This window comes from Jaculus jaculus, chromosome 5 (genome assembly GCF_020740685.1).
Source record: "Jaculus jaculus isolate mJacJac1 chromosome 5, mJacJac1.mat.Y.cur, whole genome shotgun sequence".
Lineage (NCBI taxonomy): Eukaryota > Metazoa > Chordata > Mammalia > Rodentia > Dipodidae > Jaculus > Jaculus jaculus.
This window is the reverse complement of record NC_059106.1, coordinates 168,022,013-168,034,267: the sequence shown is the minus strand read 5'-3', so window position 1 is coordinate 168,034,267 and position 12,255 is coordinate 168,022,013. Positions and strand designations below refer to the sequence as shown.

Sequence of the window (12,255 nt, the reverse complement as noted above, 5' to 3'; positions counted from 1 at the left end):
GCTGGAACGACTAGGCGTAAAAAATGTTCATATTCCCTCAGAGTCAAGGCTATTCCACTAGCTCAGCGCAGTGTTAGTGATTCTGCACCAAGGCTGAGGGGAGGGGAGGGGACCATCGCAGACACTGGGCTCTTGCGGACAAGTCATCCCCTTCTGCGATGTTCTTGTCCACCCGTGCACAGGACGTGAGCTCATTGGTGGTGGCTCTGGGAGCGCATGACTCTGAGCATCCCAGGGTCCAGGTTACTCTGGCAAAGGAAGGGAATTGGGGGAGGAGGTTCACAATATCCTGGAGGTGAGTGTGTGGTAGAACGGAGTTAGCAGACCCGGGGACCTACTTGCAGCAACACCAACGATGCTATGACGGTTAAACTTCATGGTCAACTTTAACTAGATTTGAAATCATGTAGGAGACACACGTTTCTGAGCGAGTCTGTGAGGGTGTTTCCAGAGAGGCTAAGTGAAGAGAGAGAAAGAGAGAGAATTGGCATGCCAGCGTCTCAGCCACTGTAATGGAACTCTAGACATGTGCAACCTTGCGCTGGCCTAACCTTTGTGTGTCTGGCTTATGTGGGATCTGGAGAGTTGAACATGGGCCCTTAGGCTCATCAGGCAAGCACTTTAACCACTAAGCCATCTTTCCAGCCCTGGAAGAGTCATCTTGAATGTGGGCCATTGCATGGGCTTGGATCTTAGACTGAATAAAAAGGGAAGAAAGAGCCAGGTGTGGTGATCCATACCCCATAATCCCAGCATTTAAGCAATGGAGGCAGGAAGATCAATCCAAGTCAATCTGCATCTATGCAGCATGTTTGAGACTGACCTGCGTATTCGAAGCCCTGACTCAGAACACACGCAAATAGACGACAGCCGGGCGTGGCGGCACTCGCCTCTAATCCCAGCACTCGGGAGGCAGAGGTAGGAGGATCGCCGTGAGTTCGAGGCCACCCTGAGAATACGAAATGGATTCCAGGTCAGCCTGGGCTAGAGTGAGACCCTACCTCGAAAAAAAAAAAAAAAAAAGACAAACAAATGAATAAAAGTAAAATAATAAATAAATAAATAAATATAAATGGAGAAAGCCTGGTGAGCACCCGCTCTCTGCTTCCTGTTTCATGGAGATCTGAGGGAGCGAGGACTCAGGCTGAGAACCACTTCTGCCGGCTTCCCTGCTCTGAGGGACTGTCCAAGCCTCAGACTGTTAGCCAACATAGACCCTTCCTTCAGCCGCTCCTTGTTACAGGGATGGGAACATTCACTAATACAAGGGCCTCAGGATGGATTCTCTCTAGGCGAGAGGGAAAGGCAGGCCACAGGGCCTGGGGTAACCTGTAGCTCTTTGTCAGGATTCCTTTCTGTTCCTGTCTCTTGATTCCTTGAATCCTGAGCTAATATCCCTCCTCTACCCCCATCTCTCACCCCCACATCCTGGCATGACTTGCTCTGAGTTTCAGGGAGAATTCCCAAAGGAGCAATTCCTTAGTCTTCAAAAGGAAATCAGGCAGTAATACTTGCTGATGAGAATTTGTCTGAATAAATGGTCTTAGCTGATTTGTTTACTCATACCTGGCTTCCCAGCAAATTCCATCAAATTTGGCCATGCATTGATGTGGAGGGACTGGCAAGGTAGTGGAAATGAGGCCTGTCTTTCATCCCCAAAACAACTATTCACTTTCGGACCGAGTAACCAGAGTGGGCTGTGGGGACCTGGGCATAACAGCCAAATGAACCACACACTTAGGTGAGGAGTGCCAGGCTCAAATTGGTTAAGGGGATTGTTCAAGGTCACACCCTTAATCGATTCTTGGCTGAAACTTAAAATCGGGTTTGTAGGTTTTCACTCTGTTGCCAATGTAAACTCCTAGACCCACGTTCAGGGTGTGCGCACGCGTGTGACTTGTGCTTTGGGACAGAATTGAAACGTGGAATCTTGGTTTCCTAGCTAAGATAGTTTGATCATTATATTTAGCCTGGTCAGGAGGTACCAGAATAGCATATTTCATCATTTGATGCAATAAAACATGCCATCTGGTGTTCAGTCACCTGGGCCAGATCATAATGGGGCATAAAGGTGACCAGGGAAGAGCCTGTGTGGCTTTGAAAGGCACTGAATGGCCTTGGCTCTGGAGGTAGATGTCCCTGTCTCCTCCCTGGAGTTTCCTCTGGCATTTGCACCATCTGAGGAATGAAGCAAAGGGGAGAAGTGTAGAAAGAGATGTAGACATATGTTCAGTGCCAGGATGGGAAACTGATTTGGATTAATTATTTTCCATGAGGAATTTAGACAACAAATTACTGAGTAAAAGGGAGGTATCAGTAAAAAGGCTAATGTACAAAATGAAAGTTTTGCCCTCATGAACACTGCTTCTCCCCAAGAGCAAATCATCGTGGTTGTTAAGTGGGGACGCCCTCAGTGCCCTCCCGCAGCTGCTGGCACAACCCTGCCACTTTGGATGGAAGGCACGTTCTTTGAAGCCAGCCTAAAAGCTCGGGGTTTCAGTAACGCCGAGGAGAATGTACTGCCTGTGTCCTGTGTTTTGAATTCTCTTCATTACAAAGCTGGTTTCCAGATGTATACTTTTTGATGGCAGAGGAGGGGCTGGGGGGGGTCGGTACCCTGCATTCTGCAGTGCCCACTCCCTGGGGTGGAGAAGGCAGTCTTGCTGGGCTTGGCTGCACGCTCACCTCTTCCTTGAGCTTCGTCATGCCCTCCCAGTTCCATGAAGTCTTCCCACTTGGCCTCGGGACCCGAATTCTTCATCTTTGCTTAAGTAACTTCTGTGCTGAAGTATAACACACAGAAAACGCATGCTTTCTAAGTGTGCTGCTTAAAGAATGTCTCGGAAAAGGGCGTTCTTATGTTCCCATGTCAAGCAGAGCATGGCCTGCCACAAGAGGCCATCTTGTGCTTTGCCCTGCCAGTGCTCCAAGAGTAAAACCATCCTGGGGGCTGGAGAGATGGCTCAGTGGTCAAGGGCACTTGCTTGCAAAGCCTGATGGTCTGGGCTCAATTCCTCAGTACCCATGTAAAGCCAGAGGCACAAAGGAGCCATGAGCCTGGAGTTTGTTTGCTGTGGCATGAGGTCCTTGGCATATCCATACTCACTCTCTCTGTATCTCAAATAAATAAAAATATTTTTAAAACATCCATCCTAGCTTCAAATGCCAGAGGTTAACATTCATTGTTTTTTGAACTTTATATAAATGAAATCACATACTCTGTTCTCATATGTGTCTGAGTGAGTTTAAGTGACATTTTGGGGCACGATTTTCAATTCTAATTCCTATATAGCATTCGTATATTGTATGACTATATTACCATTCATATATCTATTCAACTGTTGGTGCTTACTGGGGAGATACCTGGTTTGGGGTTCTTATAACCAGAGTTCCTCTGACTAATGTTATTCTTTTGGCAAATATACATATGAGTTTCTACATGGTGTACATGCCAGAAGGGTTTGTGCATATAGTCCTGCATTTATTTATTCTTATTTATTTTTCCCTGGGGGCCCTCCTCAGTGGTGTTATGGTATTCACTGTGGGGTCACAAACGTCTCATCAGTCTCTGGGGGGTGGAGCCATGTTTCAGGGTATTCCTACCCACTCTGTGGCTCACACAATCTTTTCACCCCTTCTTTAGAAATGTTCCCTGCATCTTGGTGAGCTTATTAGAGATCTGATTTAGTGTTAAGTTCTCTGCGGCCTCTGGATTTCTGCTTTGATGGGTTTTGATTGACTACTATGTGTCTGTCATCCTGAAGCTGGCTGTCAGTCTAGCAGTGAGAGAAGTACCCATGTCGCTGCTTCCTCCACAATTGCTCCTCAGCCCTGACAGATTTGGTAGAAGAGGCACATCACGAGGTGGGTAGCTGTCTATCTTTTCTTGTACTGATGGATCTTGGTTCTGCTCTGTTTTCTCTGTCATCTGTAAGATTAAAGATGTTTCCAACCAAGAGGGAAAACAGCTTGAGTTAAAGGGGATAGGCATAGGTATTTGAGAGACTTTTTGGTGTGCAAGCCCACTCTTCTTATCCAGAGAACAGTGGGGGGGGGGCTTCTCTCTGGAGTCTTGAGTTTGTCCATGGGATTCTGACTTGATTCCGGTTGCCCACAAAGGCTGTGTGCCGCTATCGCACAGGTGTCTACTTCTTGCCTTGCTGGTTGATTTCATAGCTTGCAGGGTCCTATTAGCCCACATTTAATGAAGTGATTGTGTCAGAATTCCACTGGCTCCACTGTTGTTACTCGTTGAGTGCTATTGCGTACCTTTTCCATTTTAGCCTTTCTGGAGGCCAAGTGGTGGAAGACGCTGGGTGGTGGTTTGCTTTACCTACCTTCCTTCCTTCCTTCCTTCCTTCCTTCCTTCCTTCCTTCCTTCTCCCCCTCTGTCCCATCCTTCCTTCCTTCCTTTCCTTCCTTCTTTCTCTCTCTCTGTCTCTCTCTTTCTCGCTCACTCTCTCTTTTTTTCTTTTGAGACAGGGTCTCATGTAGACCAGGCTGGCGTGGAACTACTGATCCTCCTGCCTCTGCGTCTTGAGTGCTGGGATTATTATTATAGCTGTATACCATAACAGTCAGTGGCGGTGGCATTGTGTTTAATATCTGCCTCTCCCTAGTGACCCATGAGGTTGAGCATCTTTTCATACGTCCATTGACCATCTGGACACTATAACTGATGTATTCTCATTGCTGGGACAAAACACCCACCCAGGAGCAGCTTCTGGGAGGGCTGATTTCAGCTCACAGTCCCGAGGGGTGGTTTTGTCACGGCAAGAGAAGCATGGCGAGAATAGAGATGACATCATGACTTGTCAAGTCAACTGCACAGAAACAGAGTGAGCTGGATAGCTAGCCCTGGACTACAAAGCAAGCCTACCTGTCCTCAGTGACAACCTCGCCCAGCAAGGCTTCACCTCCCAGAGGCCCCACGACATTCCCAGACTGCCATGAGCTAGGGACCAAATATTCAAAATGCATGAGCCTGTGGGGGGCATTACATTCCAACTACCCCTTTGCCATCTGCCCGTGCCTGTGAGCCAGAAGCAAGCCCAGGCTGGGTTCTTGGCCCTTCCTCAGTAACCTATTTCTGTCCTGGTTACCTTTTAGCATGTTTCCTAACATTTGAAGGCAGCGTCATAAAATAAGGAGGGCAATAACTAGGCCGAGAGTGAGAACGCATGGTTCCTAAGAGAATGTCCATAAGCCCTGGCTGTTTATTTCTGCATACACACCATTAGTAAGTAATTCAGAGGTGGGTATTCAGGTCACATCCAGCTCTGTCTGTGGGTTTTACACACTTCTGCCAGTAACACTGTGAAGGAACTGACTTAAGCTATTTCCAGAAACATGACGCCCTCCTGCTCAGCAACCTCTCCCTCCCCCAGTGCCCTGGATTAATCCTTCCCCTCACACACTCCTTTCATAACAAGACTCAAGGGCCCTCCAGAACCATTAGCACTATCCTTTCATATTGCCACCTTGTCCATTTCCTCTACCCAGCCTTCCCCACTGGTCACGTCTTTCACACCCTGGAGACCATACCCCTCCCAACCTGAGACACAAGCCCGGGCTGATCAGACCTGCCTTTTCACTTATCTGAGAGCATTGGATCCATTAGCGCAACAGCGTAAGGGCCTTTTGCTACCGGAGCTGGCACAGCTCATGGGCAGCAGCTTGGTATCACTTAGTAGTCACCTGCCTGCATCTTCGTATGTAGAACAGGGAGCTAGAACATGCAGGCTTCTCCCCTTTCACACACAGAACACCACTGCGTGCCAGCTCAGGTCCCCTCAGGGCTATCAAGAATGACTGGCTGCTCTTACACAAGGTGTGAGCCTCTGATGCTAGAAGAAACGGGGCTAGAATTGGCTCGAAGAAATCCTACAATACTCAGGGCTGGTGGTCTGGGGCAGGGGTACCCCGAGGCTGTTCCTAAATAGAAGGGCTGCTGTTCCAAGTCCTTCCAACAAGGCTATGTGCGCTCTGTATGCACGTAGCACTTCACGAAGTCTCTTTCACATGATGCCCTCAGTGGTCATGCGTGAAAGAGTCGTGACCATTTCAGGGAAGGAACCCGAGGCGCAGGCAACGGACGTGGTAGACTGAATCGCTGTGTGACTTTTGAGAAAAAACATCCTGCTATTTCCTAGCTGGTCCTTAATTGAGTTACTCAAGCTCCTTGAGGTTGCATTTCTTCCTCTATCACATGGAGGTAATAATGATCTCAGGATGAGGTGAAATGCTTTCATCAAGTGCCGAGCATCATCGTTAGCCTCTAGTGAGTGCTTGGGGACCACTGGTTGCCAACAATCAGATTAGTTCTCGCATCAGGACCACCGTTGGCCTGGGCCCCACGACCTTGCTGCTTCTTTGCCCAGGCGGAAGGCAACCTGTCAGGGAGGCAGGCAGAGAGGAGGTAGATCTACACGTAGAAGCGGGGATCACAGGCTCACAGCCTGCTCCCTGCTTTTTGAGTTGGGATGCTCATGTGAATTGGGCTGAACTGAGCAGTAGGCGGAACTGGTAGAAGGCATGTTGGCCGGGCAGTTCTTGGAAAGCTCCTTGCCCAGCCCCAGCTCCTGACTCATCCTTAGCTTCTGGTACTGAGTGTCTATTCGCCTGAATGTCAAACTTACTTTAAAAACTGGAGAGTAAAATAAGCGATGAGGCAATCGCGACAGCGTGTCTGGTGAAGTTTGTGTTGGAGAAATGCTGAAGAGAGAAGCCAGGGCCGGCAGAAGGAGTGATTTAGGGCCCGGGGCCAGCAAGTACAAAATGTGTTTGACAAGAGATGAAAAGAGCAGGAGAGGAGATGACAGCTGTGGGTGGGAGAAGTTTTGGGAAGGAGACCAAGCCCGGCGTGGTGACAGACAGTGGGATGGTGTGAGGGGAGCCCCGCGAGTCCTGAGGTGCCTGGAGAGCCAGGGCGGGCAGGGTAGGAGGGCCACAGAGCACTGAGCCAGCTAGGCTGCTCCACGCTAGTGAGGGCAAGGACTATAAGTGCCCTTGGTGGTCATCCTGTGTGTCCCCGAGGCCACAACAGGAAGCCACTGTCTGTGGGTGGGGGGAGGGGTCTGTCACAGTCACACTGCTCTCATCACTGGCATGGTGTGTCCTGCTGGATCCCTGAGCAGGCCACGTGGACGTGGCCCTTACTCCTTCCTCAAGCCTGCCTGAGCCGGCCTCCAGCCCCTGGAGAAAGAGAGCCCTCCTTTCACTGGAGATCTGCTCCCCTACTGTTGAACCTCGGGCCAGGTCCATGGACTCGGCCCCTTCTCTCGCCCTCCTTTTATCTAGCCTGCTGCCCGGAAACCTTCAGGCACCTGCATGCCCCTCAGTTCTGTGAGCCCCTCAGCTCTTCCCCCTCACCTGGATGGCTGTAGCAGTGCCAGCTGCCCTCTCTTTGGCTCTGGGCACACTTATCCACGGGCATTCCCCCCTAACCAAGATTTCTCCAAATGCAGACCCACAGCTCTGCCTCTGATACCCTTCGCCGACACCCTGCGGGGCTGACAGTTCAGACTTGCCCGTTTCCATCCCCCATCGGAAGGCAGGCCGCGGCTTGTTCTCGGCTCGGCAGTGGAGACAGGCTTCCTTATTCTTTTCTGCTCTCTGTGTTCAGGGCTCTCCAATATTTTTTGGAAATCTAGATGGAGGGTCCCCTTTCTGGGAAGACCTTAGCCTAAAATCCAGCACCTCTCTCACCACCCCATGCCACATGCATCATTCTGCGTCCTTTCTCCCTCTCAAGCCTTGAGGGACATGGGCCGGGAATGCTGACTTCTCTTTATGTTTCTGGAGCCCGATAAACACACTGTGTTCATCAACAGAAGCCTTGTGAATAGGGGGATTCAAAGAGCACCCTAAATTCATTCCGACCTGTCTTCTGAAAACAGTTCCAGGAGTGAGAAAATCAAATCATGGGAAATTTAAAACCGCCTTCACTCCACAAAAGGTTCTTGTGTTCTTCCATAAATCCAGGACCGTAATCGGCAAGCACTTATTGATCATACCGCTCTCTCCATGTACTGGGCGCCTGATGCAAGTTCTCTCCGCTAAGCCTCATAGCTTTGCTAGGATCCTGGATTTAGAGGTGAGGAAATTGACTCCTCTAGGGAGAGTAACCTGCCCACAAGAATATCACGGAGTGTGGAGGAGAGGAAGAGGTGGAAGGCGGGTTAATTAAAATTTAAGATTTATGAATATGGAAACCTACTTCTTCACTAGTTGATAATATTTATGTTAAAAAGAGAGAGTTTGGACACAGGAATCTTGTGGTGGTGGATAATGTTGTGCCCAGAAGCCATGGATTGTTATTTTAAAAATGTCAGTACCAGATATGGAATATCTTCCAATGATTTGTTGGCCAGGGAGTCCCCTGATGCTCCCAAATCATTATAGGTTATTGCCAAGGCTCTTGATTGCCCACCAGAACTAAATGGTAAGACCTTATTGCTGAAGGCTCCACATGCCTGGGCTGCAGGTCCCCAAGAAATCAAGCTGGAGCTGAGCTGGAAGCCTCCTCTCTGGTGACTAGCTGTCAGGAGGCTGGAAAGACCTGTGCAGCCTATTGGAGAGAAGAGTCATCTCTTTAACCATCAGCTTAACCAGCAGTGGACCCTGCAAGCTACATGGCCAGCCAGGCAAAATACCTACTAGTGTAATGGTAGCTTGTCTATTATGAGGGAAATCAATTGTTCTCTGATTGGACTTGAGGCCCGCTCCACAGGAGGGAATTCCTGCCTGATACTGAAACCCTAATGAAAAGCCTACAGCTTAGAGGTCATAGGACTTAGGGGGCACAAATTCTACTGCTGTCTGGCTAAATGGATATGTGATGCCTACTAAAGTGCCTCCAGAATATTCATGTTTCTGTCCACATGTCAATGCTACTCTCACGTTTGGTTAGAGAAACTTCTCTTTTCAGACAGGGGTGACCACTGTGGGGACTCAACACTCACCAAAGGGCAGAGAAGTGATAGTAGAGTGTTCAGCACTAAATGAGACATCCCTATCACACCCTCCACGGCTGTGGAAGAGCTGGCAGCAAGAATGTAAGAGCCAGAGGAAGGGGAGGAGTGCTGACAACACCGCCTTTCAGACACAGAACGGCTGCCACCGCCACGACCTCGCCGTGGCTGGTGCCGCCTACACCAGGCCCGCGTAACATGAGAGAAAGAGTTAGGGCTTCAGTGGGCGGTGGGGGGTGGAGAAGGAAAAAGGAGAGTGGTGGGAGGGGATTACGATCATGGTGTATGGTTTATACTTATGAAAGTTGTTAATAAAGAAAGTTTTAGTTAGGGCTGGGGAGATGGCTTAGTAGTTTAGGCACTTGCCTGCGAAGCCTAAGGACCGAGGTTCAATTCCCCAGAACCCACATAAGCCAGATGCACAAGGTGGCACATGCATCTGGAGGTTTTGTAGTGGCTAGAGGCTGTGGTACATCCATTCTCTCTCTCTGTGGTGATTTGATTCAGGTGTCCCCCATAAACTTAGGTGTTTTGAATGCTAGGTTCCCAGCTGATGGAGATTTGGGAATTAATGCCTCCTGGAGGGAGTGTATTGTTGGGGGCGGGCTAAAGGGTTTTATAGCCAGTTTTCCCATGCCCGTGTTTGGCATACCCTCCTGTTGCTGTGGTCCATCTTATGTTGGCAGAGGGTGATGTCCACCTTCTGCTCATGCCATTGATTTCCCCTGCCATCGTGAAGCTTCCCCTCGAGCCTGTAAGCCAAAATAAATCTCTTTTTCCCAGAAACTACTCTTGGTTGGGTGATTTCTACCAGCAATGTGAACCAGAATGCAACACTCTCTCTCTGTGTCTCATAAATAAATAAAATAATTTCAGTTTTCATTAAGCAGCAGTAGACAAGTGGCCTTGCCTTCAAAACATCAGTCTCCCCAGGAAGATTGGCAGCTGGGTGGAGCGGAGAAGCCCATGAGAACTGTGGTGAAGGAAGGGTCCTGGATTGAGTGAAGTTTAGTACTTACACCTGGGCGACTTCGGGTGAGGGGACATGGTGGGACTGTGCAGGGGTGGAGAGGTCCTGAACAGGACATGACCAATGGGAGTCTCTCCAGCGTGAGAGAAGGGTCGGCATCCGCCTCCAGAACCACTGTGCACATTCGGAGCTGCGGGGACAGCACCCGAGCCAGCGAGTGTGCAGCGGGCGTGTCTGTTACGACTACCGTGCGCCGCCACTCAAGCATGCTGTGGGACGCGATGGGGCCTGCCCGACCTCCAGACATCAAAGAACTTTTGCCAGGAAGCCTTCAAAAATAAGTCTCAGCCCATTCCCGCACTCGCTGGGACCAGTTAGGTCCTGTACCTGTGGAAACCTTGGAGACCACTCTCATGTGCACACACACGGGCGTGCACACGCACAGCTACCATCTGGGTGGTGTGTTTACCAACTGACCTGGGCCCTGACACCACCCCACGAGGGCTCCCTTTGCAGCTTCCCAGAAGCTGTCCGTCTTCCTGGGGAGAACCCCCATCCCCATAGCTTCCATCCGGTCTTAGCCTCCCGAGGGGCTTGCCAACAGCAGGGACCAAATCTCGCTTTCTGGAAGAACACAGTGAGCCCGGCGCATCGTGGAGCCATTTCCCAAGGTGCAGTGCAGCCAAGGTGGCCGCTCTGAGCTGAGGTGGCACCTGTAGACACGGGCGGCAGAGGTGCTCCAAGGAGCTAAGCCAGGCTCAGGGGTGAGGAGACTGGAAAGACTACCCCGGACTCACAGGCGGCAGTGGCATGACGACGGTGGGCACATGCCCTTCCCATCTTCCGTGTTGGGGTCTGCTCTGTCTGCTCGGGATGGGCAGCTAGCTGAAAGTGCATTATGATTTAATGCAACAAGCCCTTCGACTCTGCCATTATTTTTGGGGAGAAATTAGTGCATGTGTGATCCACAGAACTAGGGGAGAAGAGAAACAGTGGGGGGGCTTTCCTTAAGGCTATATTTCACAGTTGAAAAGGCAATTAATTAGTCTGCGATGGTGGCCTTTTCTGGCATTTCAACTCCTTTTCTTTTGTGAAATGATGACGACAGAGGACGGGACTTAAACACATATATTCTTTCCCACAAAATGTTGAAAACCCAATAATGGTTTCTCTAATGTTTTTTTTTTAAAATCTTATTTTACTCATAAAAAAGAATCCAACACTTGGACACTATTACCTGATATTGATGTTGAAATTTTAAATCGGGTTACTTACAAATTAAAGTTCAATAACCACTTAGGGAAACAATGCCCAACAGAAACAGAAGTGAGCCACATCTATAATTTAAAATTTTCTAGTGGTCATTTTTTAAAGGAAAAAAAAAAAGTAAAAGAAGAAGGTGAAATTAGTTTTAATAGTACATTTATTTACTGCAACTAATAGAAATATTATCATTTCAACGCCCTGGCAAAATGTCTTCACATTCTTTGAAGTCCTGTGTGTTTTGCACTGACAGCCCACCTCCATTCAGAGCAGGACAGTCCGCAGGCTTGGCAGCTGCATGTTGCCAGCGGCTACCATCCTGGACGCTGCCTCGCTAGAAGAGAGTATCTGGTTCATAATCCATGCGCGTCAGTCCCTTCCTCTCACTGGGGAAAGTTTTGTCAACCTTTCCTGGGACCTTGATGAACTTGAGCATTCTGGCCTTTTAAACCCAGGTGGGTACTGCTGAAAACAGAGGACACTCCAGGCCACCTCAGCCCAGCTGTTCTCCCTAAGGCCCCGCACTGGAGCCTCTGCCCTCCTTGGTTTGGCTGGCTTTGGTTCCCGCCGGCTGCATTCCTGACCTTGGCCCCAGCTCTTGTAGCTCCCTTGTGCTGGCGCCGTTCATAACCTGCCCAAGGACGCTTTACTCTTTGTCTTTGACCCCATGGAAGCCTCCTCCCTTGCTGTGCCTCCACTTGTTCATCCACTCGTTCTTCAGACATGGGGGGTCTGCCTACTGTGTCTAGTGACCACACCAGGCATGGGATGGTGACCACAAGTCCTTGCTGTCCCTGTCACAGTAGTTGGCAGGGGCACAGAAAAGTGAGTGGGTTCGCAGTGGGGCGAATGGAATGCATGGTACTAGAATGGCAGCGAGGTTTAGTAATCCTCCCAAGACAAGGCTAGAAGAGATGACAAAAAACAGCCAGGCCTTGGGAGAGAAAAGAGCATATTTCAGATGTCTGGGAGAGAGATGGCTCCTGTAGAGATGTAGAGGGTACAAAGAGCAGGCCAGGCAGAGGGTATGGCTGGAACGCTGTGGGTCAG

At 49.6% G+C, this 12,255-nt stretch overlaps 1 protein-coding gene across 4 annotated transcripts in view; it reads left to right on the top strand.

The window, feature by feature from the left end:
• The window catches only part of Galnt14 (polypeptide N-acetylgalactosaminyltransferase 14), a 238,256-nt gene that overhangs the window by 152,639 nt on the left and 73,362 nt on the right, over window positions 1-12,255 (top strand). The gene's annotated exons all lie outside the window — the stretch shown is intronic.